Source organism: Pecten maximus, chromosome 15, assembly GCF_902652985.1.
Source record: "Pecten maximus chromosome 15, xPecMax1.1, whole genome shotgun sequence".
In the NCBI taxonomy this organism is placed as follows: domain Eukaryota; kingdom Metazoa; phylum Mollusca; class Bivalvia; order Pectinida; family Pectinidae; genus Pecten; species Pecten maximus.
Genome location: NC_047029.1, coordinates 20,724,480 through 20,749,846, shown reverse-complemented (window position 1 = coordinate 20,749,846; position 25,367 = coordinate 20,724,480). Strand labels below are relative to the sequence as shown.

The 25,367-nt window shown below is 36.4% G+C and overlaps 1 protein-coding gene across 3 annotated transcripts in view; it reads left to right on the top strand.

Annotated features, from left to right (window-relative positions):
- Positions 1-25,367, top strand: part of LOC117343528 (polypeptide N-acetylgalactosaminyltransferase 5-like) — a 190,618-nt gene that overhangs the window by 94,312 nt on the left and 70,939 nt on the right. The gene's annotated exons all lie outside the window — the stretch shown is intronic.

Below are 25,367 nucleotides of genomic sequence, written 5' to 3'. Positions count from 1 at the left end.
GATGAAAGTTAATAGTTTGTAGATGATATACATGTAGATGAAATTGTGGCCCATTTGTTCAATGATATCTTGAAGATGACATGATAGATATCGATGAAAGTATTTATGTCACTAACAGTGTTAGATCTATTAAATGACGATGAAAGAAGGGAATCTCTCAACAGGCAACAGTAGATATAGGTTTTTTATAGGATTGATCTTTTGAGAGAAAAAATGAAATAATCATTTTAAACAAAATGTGGGCAGTAAGCTGTCAAGTTCTGGAAATACTGATGTACAGAAACCTTTATAAAGACCCTTGATAGATTCTTATTGACACAATTTTTGTTTCTCAAAGACACAAGAAATATCGTTTTCATCCTGATGTGTAATGTACATACGATGTGTGTGTCGTAACTGCCACATAGACCCTGGAGTCTCGTGTTGAATGCCAGCAACTGTCGTTGAGACCTTCCAGGAAATGTATTTAGCCACGCATCGCGTGTGCATTGTACATGTCATAAATGACAGCAGAGAGCTATGTTAAAAGTTTTGAATTTTGATCATGCAATGTATGTTGAGGTGTCGCTGGCAGCCTTCTGAGTGACATGGCCTGACATAGTGAGTTACTATAGGAATGACTGGATGATAGTGACATGGCCTGACATCGTGAGTTACTATATAGGAATGACTGGATGATAGTGACATGGCCTAACATCGTGAGTTACTATAGGAATGACTGGATGATAGTGACATGGCCTAACATCGTGAGTTACTATAGGAATGACTTGATGATAGTGACATGGCCTAACATCGTGAGTTACTATAGGAATGACTTGATGATAGTGACATGGCCTAACATCGTGAGTTACTATATAGGAATGACTGGATGATAGTGACATGGCCTAACATCGTGAGTTACTATAGGAATGACTGGATGATAGTGACATCATACTTGCTGGAACACTCGGATCATCATTCTTGTCTGTACTAAAGAATATCAGATATGGGATGTCATCATTAAGCTTTCTGATATAGAGGACATCACACAGTGTCAATACCCCATCATATACTGCTTTAATTCCTTATAGGGGCCACTGCCACCATATGTTCTGGTATAGGGGAGCAACTATTTTTCTTGTATAGGGGTAGGGGACACACTACCATATATTTTTTTTTTTATTTTCTGTGTGTGTGTGTGGGGGGGCACCACCACCATGTTTTCTGGTATAGATGCCACCACCACCATATTGTCTGGTATAGATGCCACCACCACCATATTGTCTGGTATAGGGGACACCACCAATATATTGTCTGGTATAGGTGGTGCCAGCACTATACTGTCTGGTATAGGTGCCACCACCACCATATTGTCTGGTATAGGTGGTGCCAACACCATACTGTCTGGTATAGGTGGTGCCAACACCATACTGTCTGGTATAGGTGGTGCCAACACCATACTGTCTGGTATAGGTGGTGCCAACACTATACTGTCTGGTATAGGTGGTGCCAACACCATACTGTCTGGTATTGGGACACCACCAATATATTGTCTGGTATAGGTGGTGCCAACACTATACTGTCTGGTATAGGTGGTGCCAACACCATACTGTCTGGTATAGGTGGTGCCAACACCATACTGTCTGGTATAGGTGGTGCCAACACTATACTGTCTGGTATAGGTGGTGCCAACACCATACTGTCTGGTATAGGTGGTGCCAACACTATACTGTCTGGTATAGGTGGTGCCAACACCATACTGTCTGGTATAGGTGGTGTCAACACTATACTGTCTGGTATAGGTGGTGCCAACACTATACTGTCTGGTATTGGTGGTGCCAACACCATATTGTCTGGTATAGATGCCACCCCCACCATATTGTCTGGTATACGTGCCAACACCATACTGTCTGGTATAGGTGGTGCCAACACTATACTGTCTGGTATAGGTGGTGCCAACACTATACTGTCTGGTATAGGTGGTGCCAACACTATACTGTCTGGTATAGGTGGTGCCAACACCACATTTTCTGGCAATATTGTGGCGCCAACTATGCCAGCTACTCAAACGTCACTGTCTGAAACATAGAGTACAGTACAATTTGAACTGCTGTTAAACTACAGGGTAGACATTATATCTAGGGAAATCACTTTAGATTGATAAGCTGTAGGAGGGGCAACTTGTTTTCTGATCTTCTCCTTGAGGATAAACTTTAGTAGAGTTAGCTCATAAATCATAACAAGCTTACTGGTGATAAAGACTCACAGAATCCTGTCTCCAATTGGTATACCCTTAAACCTCATAGGAATTAAGAGTTTGATAGACCCTGGGCAGACCTATGAACTTAAATGGGATCATCTGTTGTTCTGTGATGCCTAGATCATTTGGAGTTAATGAATGAATTTATCATCTCTGATAGTAACTGTATATACCAAAGTTTAATTGTGTAGATATTGAAAATCATGTATTTTGATTTAGGGGTTGTCACAGATATCCTAGTGATCTTTGAACCGTGACATTTAGTGAAGCCGTGATTTACTATCTCGGATTGACATGAACTTTTTACTGGGGAAGTTTTCAAATGTTTGAAAAATATTTGTATTGTCAATATTTATTATTATCTAAAGGTCACAATGATAGCTCCCATCTATTTATCACCGTTTGGTAAAAGTTTTGTTGAAAGTTCAATCAGATAATTTGTTATTAATGTCTCAATTTTTGGCATGAAAGTTTTTGTTGGATCTACCAATATTGGTCTGAATGCAATTTATGAAAATGATTTCTATTGTTCAATTTTTTTTTTTAATTTAATTACATGTTGGTTTTTTTCTAAGGGGGGGGGGGGGGGGGGGTAGGGCACTATTTGAGTTAAAGATTTGTTAGGGTGAGCTGGGCACATTAATGCATTCATTTGCAGTGCTGCTACATTGTTTTGAAACCTGGAGCCTTTGCATATTGTTTGTTTCCAGATGTCAACAACAGGCAGAGACAGCCTTATAACTAATGTCATTTCTGTTTAGGTCTGCTTTTGTCAGTCTATACATGTTAACAAGTTCTAATGCTGCACAGAATTCGGCTGTCAATGTACGATATTACAGCCGTATCATGGAAATGACTTTGCTGTCTGATTTGGTTATCAGTAACACAGGCTGAACGATTTACATTACTACTGATTTACTGTGCTACCAACTCTATCGATGGCTGGGTGACCTATGGGAGGGAAAATTAACACTTGATTGAGGTCACAGTGAAGTTTCAGGAATCATATAGCCAAAATTAAATGTGTCACCAGGCCATTAGAATTATATAGTGAGAATTGATTGTGTCACCTAATATTGCCAGGCCATTAGAATTATAGCGAGAATTCATTGTGTCACCTAATATTGCCAGGCCATTAGAAGTATATTGTAGTGAGAATTGATTGTGTCACCTAATATTGCCAGGCCATTAGAAGTATATAGTGAGAATTCATTGTGTCACCTAATATTGCCAGGCCATTAGAAGTATATTGTAGTGAGAATTAATTGTGTCACCTAATATTGCCAGGCCATTAGAAGTATAAAGTGAGAATTCATTGTGTCACCTAATATTGCCAGGCCATTAGAAGTATATAGTGAGAATTCATTGTGTCACCTAATATTGCCAGGCCATTAGAAGTATATTGTAGTGGGAATTCATTGTGTCACCTAATATTGCTAGGCCATTAGAAGTATATAGTGAGAATTCATTGTGTCACCTAATATTGCCAGGCCATTAGAAGTATATTGTGAGAATTCATTGTGTCACCTAATATTGCCAGGCCATTAGAAGTATATAGTGAGAATTAATTGTGTCACCTAATATTGCCAGGCCATTAGAATTATATAGCGAGAATTAATTGTGTCACCTAATATTGCCAGGCCATTAGAATTGTATAGCCATGCAGAATTGACTGTGTCACCTAATATTGCCAGGCCATTAGAATTATATAGTGAGAATTCATTGTGTCACCTAATATTGCCAGGCCATTAGAAGTATATAGTGAGAATTCATTGTGTCACCTAATATTGCCAGGCCATTAGAAGTATATAGTGAGAATTCATTGTGTCACCTAATATTGCCAGGCCATTAGAATTATATAGTGAGAATTAATTGTGTCACCTAATATTGCCAGGCCATTAGAATTGTATAGCGAGAATTAATTTTTTCACCTAATATTGCCAGGCCATTGGAATTATATAGCGAGAATTAATTGTGTCACCTAATATTGCTAGGCCATTAGAAGTATATAGTGAGAATTGATTGTGTCACCTAATACCAGGCCATTAGAAGTATATAGTGAGAATTCATTGTGTCACCTAATATTGCCAGGCCATTAGAATTATATAGTGAGAATTCATTGTGTCACCTAATATTGCCAGGCCATTAGAATTATATAGTGAGAATTAATTGTGTCACCTAATATTGCCAGGCCATTAGAATTATAGCGAGAATTCATTGTGTCACCTAATATTGCCAGGCCATTAGAATTATATAGCCATAAATAATTTTGTCACCTTATGTTACTATGCCATTCTGCGGCAGATGCATATTCTGCCCCCTTTTCTGATATCTGTTGAGGATTTTTATCTAAAAGATTGCTGCACTCCTTTCTGACTCATTACTGATGGAACATATGATTGGGATTTCAATTTGATTCTTGTGGCTGATTTTAATCTTATTTTTTATTTATATTTAAAGGAGTTGTGTCCCTTTTCTGGATTTATGTGGGAGTTTGAGGTAATTTAAAGTGAGCCTGTCTGTTTTTACAGTTTTACGTCCATACACCATGAGCTCCATTACTTTGAATCCATCTGTCTTCTAAGAATGGTATTTTATTAGGATCTTGTCAGAAATCTGAGATACTCAATTATGACCATTGTGATTGGTAACTCTAGGAAATTAACCATAAAATCATTTTTAATCCTTAAAATCTGTCAATCTGTCATCCTAGGGGCAGACATCGATAAAATGTCTGTCTCCAGGGGATTGTTCATATTCCAAATTTATAACTGCCTATATCAACCGTGTAAGGAAATGGAAGGAACTCAAAATAAATGGAAATGCTTAAAGAGTTCTCAGTTGGGGTCCTAACAGACCATTAATACCAGTATTCCTATAAGTGCGGACCAAAGAATGTCCGTGAATTCCTTTAAAGAGCATGTCGGAAATCATTGGGTAAATCTATACAAATGTGATGTGCCGTCTCTGATACTCTCTGACAGATGCTGTCTCCCATATCCCACAATCCAGATTTGCTGCGGAGACAAAAAAATGCTGACATGTTGACAGAGTCAACACTACAGAAGCTGTAATAAAAAGACAAAGGTCTAATTGGTAAATGAAATTTGATGTCAACATGCAATGACTAGCCAGTCAAGTGTAAAGGGTTATAGGAGTATTGATTCAAAGGCAGAATACAGTATGAGGAATTTAAGGAATAAGGTGAACTAGATATAAGGAATAAGATTAACTAGATATAAGGAATAAGGTGAACTAGATATAAGGAATAAGATTAACTAGATATAAGGAATAAGGTTAACTAGATATAAGGAATAAGATTAACTAGATATAAGGAATAAGGTGAACTAGATATAAGGAATAAGGTGAACTAGATATAAGGGATAAGATTAACTAGATATAAGGAATAAGGTGAACTAGATATAAGGAATAAGATTAACTAGGCATAAGGAATACAGTGAACTAGATATAAGGAATAAGGTTAACTTGGTATAAGGAATAAGGTTAACTAGATATAAGGAATAAGGTTAACTAGATATAAGGAATAAGGTTAACTAGATATAAGGAATAAGGTTAACTAGATATAAGGAATAAGGTTAACTAGATATAAGGAATAAGGTTAACTAGATATAAGGAATAAGGTTAACTAGATATAAGGAATAAGGTTAACTTGGTGTAAGGAATAAGGTTAACTAGATATAAGGAATAAGGTTAACTAGATATAAGGAATAAGGTGAACTAGATATAAGGAATAAGATTAACTAGATATAAGGAATACGGTGAACTAGATATAAGGAATAAGGTTAACTTGGTATAAGGAATAAGGTTAACTAGATATAAGGAATAAGGTTAACAGATATAAGGAATAAGGTTAACTAGATATAAGGAATAAGGTTAACTAAATATAAGGAATAAGGTTAACTAGATATAAGGAATAAGGTTAAAATGGTATAAGGAATAAGGTTAACTAGGTAAAAGGAATAAGGTTAACTAAATATAAGGAATAAGGTTAACTAGGTAAAAGGAATAAGGTTAACTAAATATAAGGAATAAGGTTAACTAGGTAAAAGGAATAAGGTTAACTAAATATAAGGAATAAGGTTAACTAGGTAAAAGGAATAAGGTTAACTAGATATAAGGAATAAGGTTAACTAGGTAAAAGGAATAAGTATATACACATGTGTGTGTATCCTGTTCACTAATATAAGTATAATGTACACAAATATTTCATACTGTTCAACTAATACAAAGGAAATCTATTATGACGCAATCAGCGCCACACAGACATTTGTAATAAGATGTAGCTAGATATGTATAAAGAATTTCCACAACATTAATATCATACTGTATTTTGGTTTACATGGTAAATGATCACATACAATTTCCATAAACACATAATTAGATGTTTGTGTGTAAATTCTATAAAAAGCATCAAATGAAATCGTAACTTGTGCAGCATATCACTTTAATTAGGAAACTGTTGACAAAGTTACTCAGACATTATCCATACATAAGATTAATTTCTCAACTGAATTTATTAAGGTCACTTTATAGAGAGAAAGATTATTGGTAAAGATATAAGAATTGATTATTGGTATATTGAGTTTACGCCGCCATACTCTCTCCTACTTCCTGTTATGTACCCAAGGTCATTTTAAGACGGAAAGGTTATTTGTATAAAGATCGATTATTGGTATTTTGCTCTTTCACCTCAAAAGATTCTTTTTATTCTCTCCCAGATCGCTGAAAATTAGGGATGATTATTGGTTAATATAATTAATTAGCATGGGTCATTAGGTATTGGGTCTTACACTCTGATAACTTCAGTTCCTTCCTACCCAGGGTGCCATAAATGTATGGGTTTACTTATGCAGCGGTACTTTCTCTTTATTCCTATTCATAGTGCCATTTCACAACGCTTACTCAAATTGACACTGGTTTTCTTAAGAGCGGTACTTTTTCTTTTTTTCCTACCCATGGTGCCATTTCACAATGCATACGTAAAATATAGGCCCTAACGCAGCAGAACTAAAATTCTCTTTCTTCTCGCCCAGATTACTAAAATGGAAGGATCGAGGATTATTTTTATGAAGATTATGCTTGATTATTGGTATTTTGGCCTTTGACCTGTAATTAAACCGTATTTCTTCCTACCGAGGTTATTTGAATGGGAAGTTATCATTGGTAAAGATGTTTGGAGAGAAATAAAAGCCGTGCTTTGTAAGGTTAATGTTCATGGCTGAAGGCAAGTTAACTTCTCAAGCACTAAAAGTAAGCTTCTGTCATGAAGTTTAATATTGCTGGAATAAGCTTCTGTCATGAAGTTTAATGTAACTGAAATTAGCTTTAATGACGTGAAGTTAAATATTTCTGGAATAAGCTTCTGTCATGAAGTTTAATATTTCTGAAATAAGCTTCTGTCATGAAGTTTAATATTTCTGAAATAAGCTTCTATCATGGAGTTTAATGTAACTGGAATAAGCTTTAATGACGTGAAGTTAAATATTTCTGGAATAAGCTTCTGCCAAGAAGTTTAATATTGCTGGAATAAGCTTCTGTCATGAAGTTTAATATTTCTGGAATAAGCTTCTGTCATGAAGTTTAATATTTCTGGAATAAGCTTCTGCCAAGAAGTTTAATATTTCTAGAATAAGCTTCTGCCAAGAAGTTTAATATTTCTGGAATAAGCTTTTGTCATGAAGTTAGATATTTCTGGAGTAAGCCTCTGTCAGGAAGTTTAATATCTCTGGAGTAATCTTCTGTCATGAATTTTATATGGTTTAAGTAAACTTCTTGTCATGAAGATTGATATTGCTGGAGTAATAAGCTTTAATGACGTGAAGTTAAATATTTCTGGAATAAGCTTCTGTCATGAAGTTTAATATTTCTGGAATAAGCTTCTGCCAAGAAGTTTAATATTTCTAGAATAAGCTTCTGCCAAGAAGTTTAATATTTCTGGAAAAAGCTTTTGTCATGAAGGTTAATATTTCTGGAATAAGCTTCTGCCAAGAAGTTTAATATTTCTAGAATAAGCTTCTGCCAAGAAGTTTAATATTTCTGGAATAAGCTTTTGTCATGAAGGTTAATATTTCTGGAATAAGCTTTTGTCATGAAGTTAGATATTTCTGGAGTAAGCCTCTGTCAGGAAGTTTAATATCTCTGGAGTAATAAGCTTCTGTCATGAAGTTAAATATTTCTGGAATAAGCTTCTGTCATGAAGTTTAATGTAACTGGAATAAGCTTTTGTCAGGAAGTTTAATATTTCTGGAGTAATAAGCTTTTGTCATGAAGTTTAATATTTCTGGAATAAGCTTCTGTCATGAAGTTTAATATTGCTGGAGTAAGCCTCTGTCAGGAAGTTTACTATTGCTGGATATATTTGTTGTGTCTGTATAGCAGCCCGTATTGTCTGTTATGTTTTACTTATAGTGTATAAATAGCCGAGTCAGTTTTCCGTCAACTTCACCACATAATATAAGCTGTCACTGTGTGTGACAATATCTGTCAACATTGCAGTGTACAGACCATTCATTTCTGGGGATAGTTTTATGGTGCAGGCATGACAACCAGTTCAAAAATAGATGTTCCAAATTTTATTTGAGTTTTCTATCTCATTAAATTGAATTGAAATGTTTATGAATTGTTGAGATTGCAGATTAATAAGGGATTAACGACATTTATAATTGGCAAACATGTGCTCGAATGTCTTGTATTACAGTCGGAATAATGCTGCTGGGTCATAAATCATGCCACATTCCTCTGAGACACACACTCAAGTTTTAATTAAAAAAATTGGACGGAAAATTCTAATCGTTTTCTTGTTGTTGTAGTCATCCTTTTGGGCAAAGCTTGGTAATCATAAACACTGTACACTGGAATAGATATCGTCAGTTTCCAGACCCATAGCGGCACACAATTACAAGGATTTTTGTGAAGCCGATTACTGACAATTTCTCAGAGGCAGATTTACAAGTCATGTTTTCACTCATTATGGAAACCAGACTAAAATCAATTTGCAATTTCAAGGCAAGGAAACAACCTGAGGATAGTAAAACAGAAATTTGGGGAAAAAAATAGAAGATAATTTAAAGCACCTTGTGATGAAACAGGAATGTTTTTCAGAATCTGCCTCCAAAAGAAAAAAAAAAATAACAAATTTTCTGTGGAAATTCTTGATAATAGATTTAGCAGTGGTTGAAAGAAAATTTTAATAATAGATAAAATAAACGAGGGGAGAGGAAAAACCATTGTCAGTGATAGATTTTTGCAAGAATATGACTCGCCATGCATAATTGTATGTGTGTACCCTATGGTAAGAGATTGTGTATCAGAATGACTTGTCATTATAATGAGATATGTTGTATGATAGTTAATGGAGAGAAGGAGATGACAAATATGATGTCAAACTTCCTGAAAATATACACGAAACCAGTATTAGATTTGGTATAAATAATTAAAATTGATGCAAAGCGAACATAAAAACTTTGAAAAAATATAGATGCATGTTGCCTTAAATTGGACAATTTTATTTTTTTTTTTTTTTACAAAATCTGTACTTATGTGACTGGGAGCTGGGCTATCTACATGGAAATCCAATATAAAAAAATACACCAGCATGATCTTTGAATGTTGGTGATGTATAAGTATCTTGGTTAGACATACTGAAATCTCGGACATATATTTCGGTGTTCTGAGATACAATATTAAATATGATACAGACAATGATAAAGTATGATGGGTATAAAGCAGTAGGTCTGTTGACCAATGGGTGATTGGTGTGATGCTGGTGTAACACAGTTATCACAGTCCAATTACCAGGTATACAAACTATTGTCTGTCAAACTAACAAGGTAAACTGACAGATTTGATAGATTTATTAGATCAGACTTTAAACCACAGGTTTTGTTTTTTACAGCCAGGTCGTGTAATTGTGTCAGTAACATTCTCACTGATAGTGTGTGGTTCAGGTTATGACAGTCCTTCACAAGTTGTTCACTTTTTGCAGCATTTAGGAGGCAGTCTTATGGAAACTATTGCGTACAGGTATTTGTAATGTTACATGGCAGTGATTAGAGATGATCAGTTAGACAACAGATTTATAATCTACATGGAGCCATGATGGTGAAGGTTGCCATAGTAATGTGTGACAACATACCAGTGTCGCTTAGGTTACTGTATGTGTATGTAATTAACATGCAACAATGAGTAATTGACAGTGGTGACAATGTATGTAATTGACAGTGGTGACAATGTATGTAATTGACAGTGGTGACAATGTATGTAATTGACAGTGGTGACAATGTATGTAATTGACAGTGGTGACAATGTATATAATTGACAGTGGTGACAATGTATGTAATTGACAGTGGTGACAATGTTTTTAATTGACAGTGGTGACAATGTATGTAATTGACAGTGGTTACAATGTATGTAATTGACAGTGGTGACAATGTTTGTAATTGACAGTGGTGACAATGTATGTAATTGACAGTGGTGACAATGTATGTAATTGACAGTGGTGACAATGTTTTTAATTGACAGTGGTGACAATGTATGTAATTGACAGTGGTTACAATGTATGTAATTGACAGTGGTGACAATGTATGTAATTGACAGTGGTGACAATGTTTGTAATTGACAGTGGTGACAATGTATGTAATTGACAGTGGTGACAATGTATGTAATTGACATTGGTGACAATGTATGTAATTGACATTGGTGACAATGTATAATCGGAAATGTAAATGACAGTATAAGTAATTGACAGTGTATGTAATTGATAGTGGAGACAATGCATGTAATTGACATTGTATGTAATTGCCAATGTATGTAAGTGACAGTGTATGTAATTGACATTGTTGACAATGTATGTAATTGACAATGTAAGTTGCATATTTTAACATTGAAACTTTTGATGGTGCTAGATTTGACTAGGTAAAGCTGTTGTTATTGTCGGTACTCTAAGAACTAAAACGTGGAAGGTGAAAGCACTAAAGCTCTGACACTCAGAGAAGATAATCATAGCCCAGTACAAGTGCAGGCCTAGTGATCGGCACAAAAACAGATGGTGCATGTACACATTCTTCCTTCCTTCAGGCTTAATTAAAACAGTTTGGAAAAGATAAGTAAAATTAATGTCATTTAAATTTCCTTTTTCCTTTTAAGTATATAGAGAAATGCTGTTGAACTTAAATGTTGATCCTCTTAACGATAGATTTATATTGAATGTGCACTTTATGTTTGAATAGAATTAATACAAAATCTATAGAAATGTTTAGTCAACCTAGTGAGGACTCGGAGATGGTGAGGGCTGATCCCCTCACACACATGGCGGCTTCTCTCAGGTTTTGTTTGGCTTCTTGCATTTTGGTAGATTGAAAAGCATTCACCTCAGGAAGTAAAACGCATAGTTAATGATACAATTTTATGCCCAGCTAGCTGACAGAGGCTTGCTCCAGTACTAGTCTTGTCTGGGGACATAACTGTCACATATACGGAACACCGGTTATAAGTTTTCATGTTACCAGTGGAAGCCAGCAACCTAGGGGGAAAACCTTGAGATGAAGGATGGATATGTACGGTAAAAACTGCTTTTGTTGGTGTTCCTGTTAGTCTGGAGGATCTGTTGGTGGAAACTACGCCATCGTTTTGTCATTTTGGAGGCGACTGTTGCATTTATAAACCAATGTAAGGTCAGTTGGGAATCAGTTGATGCTGGTATGATGTTTCAACATGAAACTAGTCACCAGTTATGATACAGACAGATGATAACACTCTCACAGAGAGTTGATAACACTCTCACAGACAGGTGATAACACCCTCACAGACAGGTGATAACACTCTCACAGACAGGTGATAACACTCTCACAGACAGGTGATAACACTCCGCATACAGGTGATAACACCCTAACAGACATGTGATAACACCCTCACAGACAGGTGATAACACCTTCACAGACAGGTGATAACACCCTAACAGACAGGTGATAAAACTCTCACAGACAGGTGATAACACTCTCACAGACAGGTGATAACACTCACACAGACAGGTGATAACACCCTCACAGACAGGTGATAACACTCTCACAGACAGGTGATAACACTCTCACAGACAGGTGATAACACTCACACAGACAGGTGATAACACTCACACAGACAGGTGATAACACCCTCACAGACAGGTGATAAAACTCTCACAGACAGGTGATAACACTCTCACAGACAGGTGATAACACTCTCAGACAGGTGATAACACCCTCACAGACAGGTGACACTCACACAGACAGGTGATAACACCCTCACAGACAGGTGATAACACCCTCACAGACAGGTGATAACACCCTCACAGACAGGTGATAACACTCTCACAGACAGGTGACACTCACACAGACAGGTGATAACACTCTCACAGACAGGTGATAACACCCTCACAGACAGGTGATAACACTCTCACAGACAGGTGACACTCACACAGACAGGTGATAACACTCTCACAGACAGGTGATAACACTCTCACAGACAGGTGATAACACCCTCACAGACAGGTGATAACACTCACACAGACAGGTGATAACACTCTCACAGACAGGTGACACTCACACAGACAGGTGATAACACCCTCACAGACAGGTGACACTCTCACAGACAGGTGATAACACTCTCACAGACAGGTGATAACACTCTCACAGACAGGTGATAACACCCTCACAGACAGGTGATAACACTCTCACAGACAGGTGATAACGCTCACACAGACAGGTGATAACACTCTCACAGACAGGTGATAACACTCTCACAGACAGGTAATAACACTCGATCTCACAGACAGGTGATAACACTCTCACAGACAGGTGATAACACTCTCACAGACAGGTAATAACACTCGATCTCACAGACAGGTGATAACACTCTCACAGACAGGTGATAACACTCTCACAGACAGGTGACACTCACACAGACAGGTGATAACACCCTCACAGACAGGTGATAACACTCTCACAGACAGGTGATAACACTCTCACAGACAGGTGATAACACTCTCACAGACAGGTGATAACACTCACACAGACAGGTGATAAAACTCTCACAGACAGGTGATAACACCCTCACAGACAGGTGATAACACTCTCACAGACAGGTGATAACGCTCACACAGACAGGTGATAACACTCTCACAGACAGGTGATAACACTCGATCTCACAGACAGGTGATAACACTCTCACAGACAGGTGATAACACTCTCACAGACAGGTGATAACACTCTCACAGACAGGTGATAACACTCTCACAGACAGGTGATAACACCCTCACAGACAGGTGATAACACTCTCACAGACAGGTGATAACGCTCACACAGACAGGTGATAACACTCTCACAGACAGGTGATAACAATCTCACAGACAGGTGACACTCACAGACAGGTGATAACACCCTCACAGACAGGTGATAACACTCTCAGACAGGTGATAACACTCTCACATACAGGTGATAACACTCTCACAGACAGGTGATAACACTCACACAGACAGGTGATAACACCCTCACAGACAGGTGATAACACTCACACAGACAGGTGATAACACCTTCACATACAGGTGATAACACCCTCACAGACATGTGATAACACCCTCACAGACAGGTGATAACACCCTTACAGACATGTGATAACACCCTCACAGACAGGTGATAACACTCTCAGACAGGTGATAACACTCTCACAGACAGGTGATAACACTCTTACAGACAGGTGATAACACCCTCACAGACAGGTGATAACACTCTCAGACAGGTGATAACACTCTCACAGACAGGTGATAACACTCTCACAGACAGGTGATAACACTCACACAGACATGTGATAACACCCTCACAGACAGGTGATAACACCCTCACAGACATGTGATAACACCCTCACAGACAGGTGATAACACTCTCAGACAGGTGATAACACCCTCACAGACAGGTGATAAAACCCTCACAGACATGTGATAACACCCTCACAGACAGGTGATAACACTCTCAGACATGTGATAACACTCTCACAGACAGGTGATAACACTCTTACAGACATGTGATAACACCCTCACAGACAGGTGATAACACCCTCACAGACATGTGATAACACCCTCACAGACAGGTGATAACACTCTCACAGACAGGTGATAACACTCTCACAGACAGGTGATAACACCCTCACAGACAGGTGATAACACCCTCACAGACAGGTGATAACACTCTCACAGACAGGTGATAACACCCTCACAGACAGGTGATAACACTCTCATAGACAGGTGATAACACTCTCACAGACAGGTGATAACACTCTCACAGACAGGTGATAACAATATCACAGACAGGTGATAACACCTTCACAGACAGGTGATAACACCCTCACAGACAGGTGATAACACTCTCACAGACAGGTGATAACAATATCACAGACAGGTGATAACAATATCACAGACAGGTGATAACACCCTCACAGACAGGTGATAACACCCTCACAGACAGGTGATAACACCCTCACAGACAGGTGATAACACTCTCACAGACAGGTGATAACACTCTCACATATAAATGACAAGTCTCGGACTACATGTATATACTTCACCAGATGTGAGCACAGTTTCTGTAAGCAGTGGTGAAATCATTTTTCATCACTGGTCCTGAAATAATTACTTAATTTAAGGTTACAAACAACAAACATTTACTTACACAGCTGAAGGGCTGACCCTGTCAACATCATTACAGATGTTTATCCATCAACTCGTTAGATGTTTTCAGCGGTACGAGGATAATCTCTGTTGTATGGTGTCTGTAGTTTTATATTGTTGGGATGAGAGAGAACAATATGTTAATTTACTTTTCATGAATGTTTATATTCACAACTTCAAGATTTGAAATGTTACACAAGACTTTTCTGAAGAAATGTTGTTGAACATACACCAAAGAGTTGTCATTGAACACATACTTAAGAATTGTCATTGAACACATACTTAAGAATTGTCATTGAACACACACATAAGAATTGTCATTGAACACACTTAAGAATTGTCATTGATCACACACTTAAGAGTTGTCATTGAACACACTTAATAATTGTCATTGAACACATACTTAAAAGTTGTCATTGAACACATACTTAAGAATTGTCATTGAACACACTTAAGAATTGTCATTGATCACACACTTAAGAGTTGTCATTGAACACACTTAATAGTTGTCATTGAACACATACTAAAGAATTGTCATTGAACACATACTAAAGAAATGTCATTTAACACACACTAAAGTATTTGTCATTGAACATTCACTTAAGAATTGTCATTGAACATACTTTAGAATTGTCATTGAACACACACTTAAAAATTGTCATTGAACACACACTAAAGATGAACACACATTAAAGTATTTGTCATTGAGCACACACTAAAGAATTGTCATTGAACATTCACTAAAGAATTATCATTGAACACACATTAAAGTATTTGTCATTGAGCACATGCACACTTAAGAATTGTCATTGAACATTCACTAAAGAATTGTCATAGAACACACACTAAAGTATTTGTCATTGAGCACACACTAAAGAATTGTCATCGAGCACACACTCAAGAATTGTCATTGAACATATACTAAAGAACACTGAACAGTTCAGAAGATAATTTTGATAATTAAATCGGATTAATCCTGACATAACGAAGTTGTTGAATCATGAGATTGGCTAATTGATCAAGAAAATTTTTCAAAAGAAGAATCTGTATGATGTTTAAGAGTCCTGGTCATGTACAAACTAGACCAAGCAAACAAACTAGATATGACAAAATTTAATTCTTCGATTTTGGTTAAAAATGTAAAATTTAAGTGCTGTTAAAGGCAGATTGATGGTCATATATACTCTATATGACACAAGGCTTTAACATTATCAGGTGATATTGGATCATAAGGTCATATGAAGGTCACTAGGAATATCTTGGGACATGATCAGCTTTTCCTAGGACTCTTGTACTGGTAGAGCCTTGCTCTTTTCTGAAGTCTTACAATCTTCCCATAATTTTTTAATGTTCTCCATGGTCTTCAAGATTAGTTGAGCCCTTTAGTGACCAAATGTTCTAAATATTCTGTCACACCCACCTTTTCCAAGGGGAGATAACTTTGTTCAAAACAATAGTAGACTCAGGTAGACATGTTGGTTGGGGAAAACAAATCAGCATTTCTCCTGTAAGTGAAGCAAAGAAGAAAAGCCTCTTAATAGCTCTAAAAGCTGAGCTCATATATTTCTCAGCTTTTGTTTAAATTGAATTGTTTCATACCAGTGGAGCTGTGAATGATAACATTGTTAAGAGATTCCATTGGAATACATATTGGATTCCAGTAGTATTAAAATGTTACGTAAATAATTGATGTTGTTTGTTGTACAGCAGAGAGTCATATCTGTTTTTGTGACATGCCTTTCTTGTGATAGATGTGCAAGTGTTGGTAGTATCAGAATGTTATCACACCTTACAAGGACAAGACTCTCTGCGACCTTGATCAAAGTCATCTGGAAGTTTTATTCGCTTTAACTGCTGCCAATTAAGGTGGCCATCTTGGGAATGGAGATGTAAGGGCGAAGTGCGACTTTAGCTCATCGTCAGCTTTCTCCGTTCCACCTAAGCATGATATATATCGCTTTTCTTTTAACGTTATATAAAGTTTACATAGAACACTTGATTCTGTCATTAATTATGCAGAAGAAGTTTAATGTCTTATGTGTGTTGCAAGTTCCTAATGCAAGCAAGATAAATTCCGAAGGGTATTGATTCCAATTTGGGAATGTTTTGGGGTAAATAAGTCGGAAACGACAACTGATATTTCAGGTTCCATACAGATGAGGTAATTTCCTGGAGGTTGTATCCACAGGGGGGTCCTACACCAGTCTAGAGTTCTCACTAATTCTACTTCATTGCCTCACAGAAAGAAATTGACTTTGTAATGTGATGACATCAGAGGTGATAGGCAAATGGTAAGAATTTGTATAACAATACAAAGTTAATAGATTAATTACATTTATCAAATGAAGCATTAATTTTACTTTTTTAATTTTTTTTTTTTTAATTTTTCCCTGTCAAATTTGGTATAATATGCCTTAAAACACATGTTGACATAATCCTTGTCATATTTTACGGGGTATAGGCCACGGGCACTGTCAACACGGGCAAAAGTTGAGAGTGAGCTTATCCCAGGATAAGACTATGCAAGAGGGAAAATTTTGGCTACCGTCTTGCATTATGATATGGAAGACGATCTACTTCAATGATCTGCGTCTGAAATATTTCAAAAAATAATGTAATAGAGTTTTACATTGTTTATTTCATTCAGATCTTGTCCAACAAATTGCAGACGATAGATAAAATTGTAAGTTACCTGGTTCGGAAAATGTGTTCATGAAGTCATCGCATAAAGTATATGAACCATTTCTCATCACTTTAACACACGTAGGCACTAAGAACTAAGAAATATGTCGTAGAATACATATATCTATCTTCTGGCATGACTGATATATCTAAGTTTGAGATGTCTGTTATGAATCAAGAATATAATAAATTATCAATGATCACTCTAAAAAGATTATTTTCATCAGGAAAGATTGGGGAGGGGAGGTTCATATGAAAGATTGTTTTGACCAGAAAAACAATTGTTTTTTAAAGAAAATAGCTGGGTACAATTTACTGGCTTCTACTGAGATCTTTGATTACAATATATCAGAGTGGAAAAGCAAGTCTTGTTCGTTAAAATGAATGACCTTGACCTACTTTACAGACCAATTAGGCTCAGCAATATAATATATTGCTATACCTTAATTCCTTGATAAATTTCAATTAATTCTTGTTCAGATGACCTTGACTTATCGAGTCTGAAGTGTTAGCAGTGTGTAAAGGACTTCTGAAGATCTGCTTGACTGACAGAAATCCTGTTCAGCCTGTAGGTTTCTAGATAAAGGTCTGTCAGATTTACTAAGACAGATGATTCTAACTCTCTGTCAAGGTGAGTGCTAAAGACACAAAGGTCAAATGTGTGACAAGATTTGAAGCCAAATGTAGGATAGCGATAAATATGTAGTGACCTCTTACTGAATTTTTGCCTTTTTTTCTGTGGATTTTTGTTTGCTTTCGATACATTACCATACACACCTTAACATATGTTAGGACTTTATATGCATGCGTTAACACGCTATCCACACAGGTAGGTTTTCTAAGCCTATACCCCAGAGGCATCATAAATTTTTGCTAATGCAAAAGATTTACATAAAGTAATTTCCTAAAATTCTTTTTTTCCCCTTCAGATCATTGGAATTATATCTGCATTTTTACTAATTTGTGGATTTTCGGATTTTTTCCTCAGTAAATATGAGGTTTTGGAGTTTTTCCTCATTAGATATGAGGTTTTGGTGTTTTTCCTCCATAGATATGAGGTTTTGGTGTTTTTCCTCCATAGATATGAGGTTTTGGTGTTTTTCCTCAGTAGATAATGAGGTTTTGGTGTTTTTCCTCAGTATATATGAGGTTTTGGTGTTTTTCCTCATTAGATATGAGGTTTTGGTGTTTTTCCTCCATAGATATGAGGTTTTGGTGTTTTTCCTCCATAGATATGAGGTTTTGGTGTTTTTCCTCAGTAGATAATGAGGTTTTGGAGTTTTTCCTCAGTAGATATGAGGTTTTGGTGTTTTTCCTCAGTAGATAATGAGGTTTTGGAGTTTTTCCTCCATAGATATGAGGTTTTGGTGTTTTTCCTCAGTAGATATGAGGTTTTGGTGTTTTTCCTCAGTAGATATAAGGTTTTGGTGTTTTTCCTCCATAGATATGAGGTTTTGGTGTTTTTCCTCAGTAGATAATGAGGTTTTGGTGTTTTTCCTCATTAGATAATGAGGTTTTGGTGTTTTTCCTCAGTATATATGAGGTTTTGGTGTTTTTCCTCATTAGATATGAGGTTTTGGTGTTTTTCCTCCATAGATATGAGGTTTTGGTGTTTTTCCTCCATAGATATGAGGTTTTGGTGTTTTTCCTCAGTAGATAATGAGGTTTTGGAGTTTTTCCTCAGTAGATATGAGGTTTTGGTGTTTTTCCTCAGTAGATAATGAGGTTTTGGAGTTTTTCCTCCATAGATATGAGGTTTTGGTGTTTTTCCTCAGTAGATATAAGGTTTTGGTGTTTTTCCTCAGTAGATATAAGGTTTTGGTGTTTTTCCTCAGTAGATATGAGGTTTTGGAGTTTTTCCTCAGTAGATATGAGGTTTTGGAGTTTTTCCTCAGTAGATATGAGGTTTTGGAGTTTTTCCTCCATAGATATGAGGTTTTGGTGTTTTTCCTCCATAGATATGAGGTTTTGGTGTTTTTCCTCAGTAGATATGGGGTTTTGGAGTTTTATCTTTGTAGACACATGAAATATCCTACATACATCACTTTGACAATTGAAATATATATGTATTATTTCACTGTAAATTTGTCATTTGCTATATTTTGATTGATTACTTTGGTAATGCTAGACCTGTGTCCTTAGTTGTACAAGTTAATAAATAATATGTGATATGCTGGCACAATGTCCAATTAAGATGAACTTATGGAGCCGACATGATGGGCAAGGAATAGGACACTATACCTGTGATATTCACTGATGCCAAGGAGACAACTGAACGGAGAATCCTCTACATAATACCGAGGATTTGCTTGTAAACAGTGTATACTTACTGGTTGTTCTTTGTAGCATTTCCTGTCGTTTCTAGCCAGGCTAGAATAACTTTGAATAATTTCTTTCTCATTCTGTTCATTAAATTTTAAAAATTTGCCTACAAAATAAAACTGTATAATGTTTTACCACAAATGAATTTCTAAAACAATTAAAATAAAGCTTACCATCAATTAGATTCATTAAAATGTCTTCTATCGTAAAAATGGTTATGTCGACGGAAGATTTACCGGTAGTCCTAAGGAAATAAGATTCCTACGTGAGACCAGCGATTCTTAATTATACTACTTTACATGTCAGTCTGAAGACGGTCGTTAATGAAGTTGGTCAAGTTTCTGAGGAATCCTTCAGAAGCTTCGGGATAAGGTCTCTCCGTGAAACATGAAGGATGAATTTTATGTCAGAATCATGTAATACACATTTGACACTGCATGGTGTGTGTCAAAATGCATTATAATATACTGAACTCTGCGTCACAAACAGTTACATATGAATTTGAAATCATCCAAAATTAAATTTCCTTTTCAAAATGAATAGCAATATATTACAAATACCAATAAACGTAAAACTCAATTAAAAGATTAGATTTTTAAAGTAAGTTTTAATAAGCAATTCAAACAAATATCTATAGAAAAAAATGGTATGATATATATATTCATATTTTTGTAACTCTGCAGATGTTTAATTAAATTGCCGGCTAATAAGCTTTTAGTTTGGTTTGGTTTATTTTGTTTAACGTCCTGTTAACAGCCAGGGTCATTTAAGGACGTGCCAGGTTTTAGAGGTGGAGGAAAGCCGGAGTACCCGGAGAAAAACCACCGACTTACGGTCAGTACCTAGCAACTGCCCCACGTAGGTTTCGAACTCGCAACCCAGAGGTGGAGGGCTATAGTGATAAAGTGTCAGGGACATCTTAACCACTCGGCCACCGCGGCCCCATCAGCTGATAAACTTACTTTATCACTGTATTTAAGCCACACTAATTCATTGGGCTAAAAACAATTAAGTAAAGAATATTTATTTTACAAATTGATAAGATATTTCTTTAAAAAAAAAACTACTACTTTGGCAAATGATGAAATATATCCAAATATCTACCTTATTTTACTTTCTGAGAATTAATAACAATAACAACTAGGTGATACTACAAATTTCCTTCTCCATCTGTTTGGTATATATAATGTATGTAACACTAAATTTTGTCAGTGCTATAGTGACTTCATTCCTGGAGCGATTTTGATCAAACTTCACACAATGATAAAGGACTATAATATCTTGGACAAGTTTAAGTTTCAGGGTTTTTGGGTCAAGGTCACTGCTATCATTTTTAACGGGGGCAGTAGGGGACATGTATCGCTTTAGCAATACCCAAGTATACTTGTTATAGATGATACTATATAAAATTACTGTGTTACAGGATTAGATCCAAATCTAAAACCCTATATGAATGATTGTGATACTGGAATCTGTCTGTCCATTTCTGTCTGTCTGTCTTTGGACACTATTTGTGTACTTACTTCTCCTCCCAGGATTATGATTGGTTAATTTTCAATGAAATTATTCATGACATGTTCCTGTGTCTCCTTGAAAGCCATTAAGTTCAATCACTTTTTTCAGGAGTTATGGCCCTTGATGCCACTTAGCGAGACATATCTTGTCCATACTACTCTTAAAAACATAATTAACCAATTTCAATAAAGCTATGCAGGAATATAGTGAAGATGTGCATGTTGGGTTTTTTTCTGGAAATTTCGGTTGTCACGGTAACCAGGTCACTATACACAGGTTTTGTGTAATGATGTTTCAATATATCTGTATACAGAGGAGCCCACTTATTTGCATATCGGTTATTTGAATATCCCGCTTATTTGCATAAAATTCTCAGGTCCCGATTTTTTTCTTCTTTATCTTTGTATTTTAATCCCGTGTATTTGCATCGACTAAAACACCGACTCCCGCTTATATGCATATAAAAATTCCAAAAAATCGAAAAATTTTAATTGATTTTAGGGTATTTTTGTGATTTTCCCATAATAAAAGTTTTATGAAAAGTGTTTTTAACTTACATATTGATTCGACACGATGTACAACGTTATCTAATCATTGGTTCCCACTTCGTCAAAACAGGTTATGTTCGATGCATCGATATCGACATTTAGTTATTATCCAGACCATATCAGTAGCATTGTGAAGAAGAATTACTGAATAAAATATTGATATGTCTCATCTTTTGATGAGATTTGTTTATTTATTATAGCATCGATCCAAACCTGTGTTCTGTGCACTTGAACACTCGCTGAGGCAGGTTGCGATCGCCATGATTGTTTACTAGGCGCGTTGCATTGTGGGGGCATATGTGTAAGGAACGACAACTCTTTGTGTGTGTGCGCCATTTTCCAAAACAAACCCAAATGACAATGCACATCTCACGGTCATTTAAGACAGTCTATTGCTTAAGCAGTTCATCATCTATGATCAAACAACTAATATACTCATAGCAGGAACAAAACACATCTCAAGGCGATAATGAATGTTTATTGAAACGATCACATTGTACATCGTAGTGCCAACCCACGTGTGTATGACCGATATGGGACCCAGAGACTCGGAGTGACAAGTAGTAAACAATGAAGTACAAATGTATATGCAAATATTTGTACATTTACAAAGAATAACAACCCATTTATTTCGTATTTACTCTTATATTTTAAATAATGTTTTTTTTAAATATGTTTTTAATGCAAATAACGTAAACAATCATATAGTGCCCGTTTTGACCTGACGATCTACATAGTGTATAAGAGGGGCCAAAACCCAACTCCGCCTATACGAATACTCCGGTTATTTGCATATTTTGTCATGGAAAAAGGGCTATGCAAATAAGCGGGTTGCTCTGTATATATATGGAAGAGAAACTTGACCTGTACAGAATGGGATCTGCCATCTTGTGTTAAATTCGGGTGAGCTATTTTTAAGCAATTGATCATGATGATTAAATTCGCCCACTCAGTAGCTACAGCCTAAAACAGTAACAGAAAGTGAGATAATTAATTTATAAATGGATGATTCTGTTAAGAGATTTTCACTCAGATTAGCCTGCTGTAAGGAATTACAGGGCCAACATATAAAATCTGACTAAAAAGGAAATTTAATAAACGATATCATCACAGTATCATCATGTTTTACTGGTTAACAGAATGTAAGACGTTGGCAGTTTCTTGTGTCATAACCGGTTAGAATTTATAGACCTGACTCAATGTAAACAAGGAACTGTCTGAGCTGGTATCATCTTTGATCTAAAATAAACATGTTTACAAATTGACTAAAAATGATCGACTGACATGATAGTTCAAAATTTAATGTAATTACTGGGTTTGACGTACGTTATTATGGCCTCTAAGCCTTTCAGTGGATGAAAGGTTCAAAATCCTCATATACACTTATGTATGGTGCCACCATTTCCCTGTTACCATAGCCTTATGTGTGATGCCACTGTTACCATAGCCTTATGTGTGATGCCACTGTTACCATAGCCTTATATATGATGCCACTGTTACCATAGCCTTATGTGTGATGCCACTGTTACCATAGCCTTATGTGTGATGCCACTGTTACCATAGCCTTATATATGATGCCACTGTTACCATAGCCTTATATATGATGCCACTGTTACCATAGCCTTATATATGATGCCACTGTTACCATAGCCTTATGTATGATGCCACTGTTACCATAGCCTTATATACGATGCCACTGTTACCATAGCCTTATGTATGATGCCACTGTTACCATAGCATTATGTGTGATGCCACTGTTTCCTGATGCCACTATTACTCCTTGCTTTAGCTTTACACGTATGATGACATTGTGGCACCTTTTGGAACTTTGTAGACTGAAGGATTTAGTATTGTCTGTCGGTCCTCCCACACTTCAGCTTGTCTTGGCTTTATCTCAAACACTACTTGTCACTGGAGCGTAATATTTCAGGTATCTGTTCATCTTAATCAGGTTGTGTCATATACCAAAATTAGGTCACTCTGACCTACCTTTTGAATTTTGACCTACATCAGAGATAGAGTTTGTCAATGTTATATCTCCTCCACTTCTTGTCACTGGAACTTCATACTTGGGGCACAAATTCACCAATGTGAGGCAGTGTGTAATGTATGAAATCGTTTTGACCTTTGACCTACATCAAAGCTTTAAAGTTTGTCTAGGCTCTTTCTCCTTCACTATACCTGTAACTGGAACTCCATACTTAGGGCATGAGTTCACCAGAGTGAGGCAGTGTGTCATGTATCAAAGGAAAGTCATCCTGAAGTACTTATTGACCTTTTACCTACATCCCATTGAGGATTATAAATCCGTGAATTCATCTTGCTTTTGTGGTTTTTTCATGAATGGATATTTTGTTTTATTTGGAGTATGTTATTTTATTGCCTCAGGTTTTTTTAGTTTTACATGCATTACTTGGTGTGTTATAAACTCACCTGCCCCAAGGGCAAGTAGAACTTACGCCATGCTGTGTCGGTGTCCGTGGGTCAACTTTTCCTTTAATAACCATGAGGCAACCATGAGACCTGATACTGAACCTTATACATGCTAGGATGGAGGGCTACCAAGTTTCTTCAAAAAGAAGACCTTGACCTACATTCAAGGTTATGGGTCAAAAAGGCTACAATCTTTAAACAAATTCTTCTCAATAATCATGAGGCCCAGGGAGTTGATATTTGGCCTGTAGCATGCTGGCTTAAAAGGCTACCAAGTGTTTTCAGATGAATGACCTTGACCTACATTTAAGGTCACAGAAGTCAAATAAACCAAGAAGCCCAGGGAGTCAATATTAGACCTGTAGCATGCGGAGTTGAAGGGCTACCAAATTTGTTCAAATGAATGACCTTGATCTACATTCAAGGTCACAGGGATCAAATAGAGTAAAATCTTTAAGACTTCTCACAAACCAAAAGGCTTAATTCTTTAAAGAATGCTTTCTCGATAGCCGAGACACTCCGAGACATTGATATTAAGCCAATAGTATTCTGCAATGAAGGACTAGAAAATTTATTGACTTCAATAAACATAGCCTACTCTGATATTTATAGTAATAATCAGCGTAGTATCTGTAGTATTGACCTAAGATCAACTTCTAAAGTGATGTAGAACCAGGTGAGCGATACAGGCACATTTGGCCTTTTCTTATAATTGCTTTAGAGTCGGTGTCCACCAAAGTTTATGAATTAAGGTCTAAATCAGCCTTCGTTAGGTCAGTCTCAGTATCGATGTCAGGCATGTGGTTTATCATCAGATGATGTAACACAGGAAGTCGGATCATTAAATCCTTGTGTATATAGTTTTTGATGGATTGTTCTAGGTTATTGATTATATAATTACTGATACGGACTG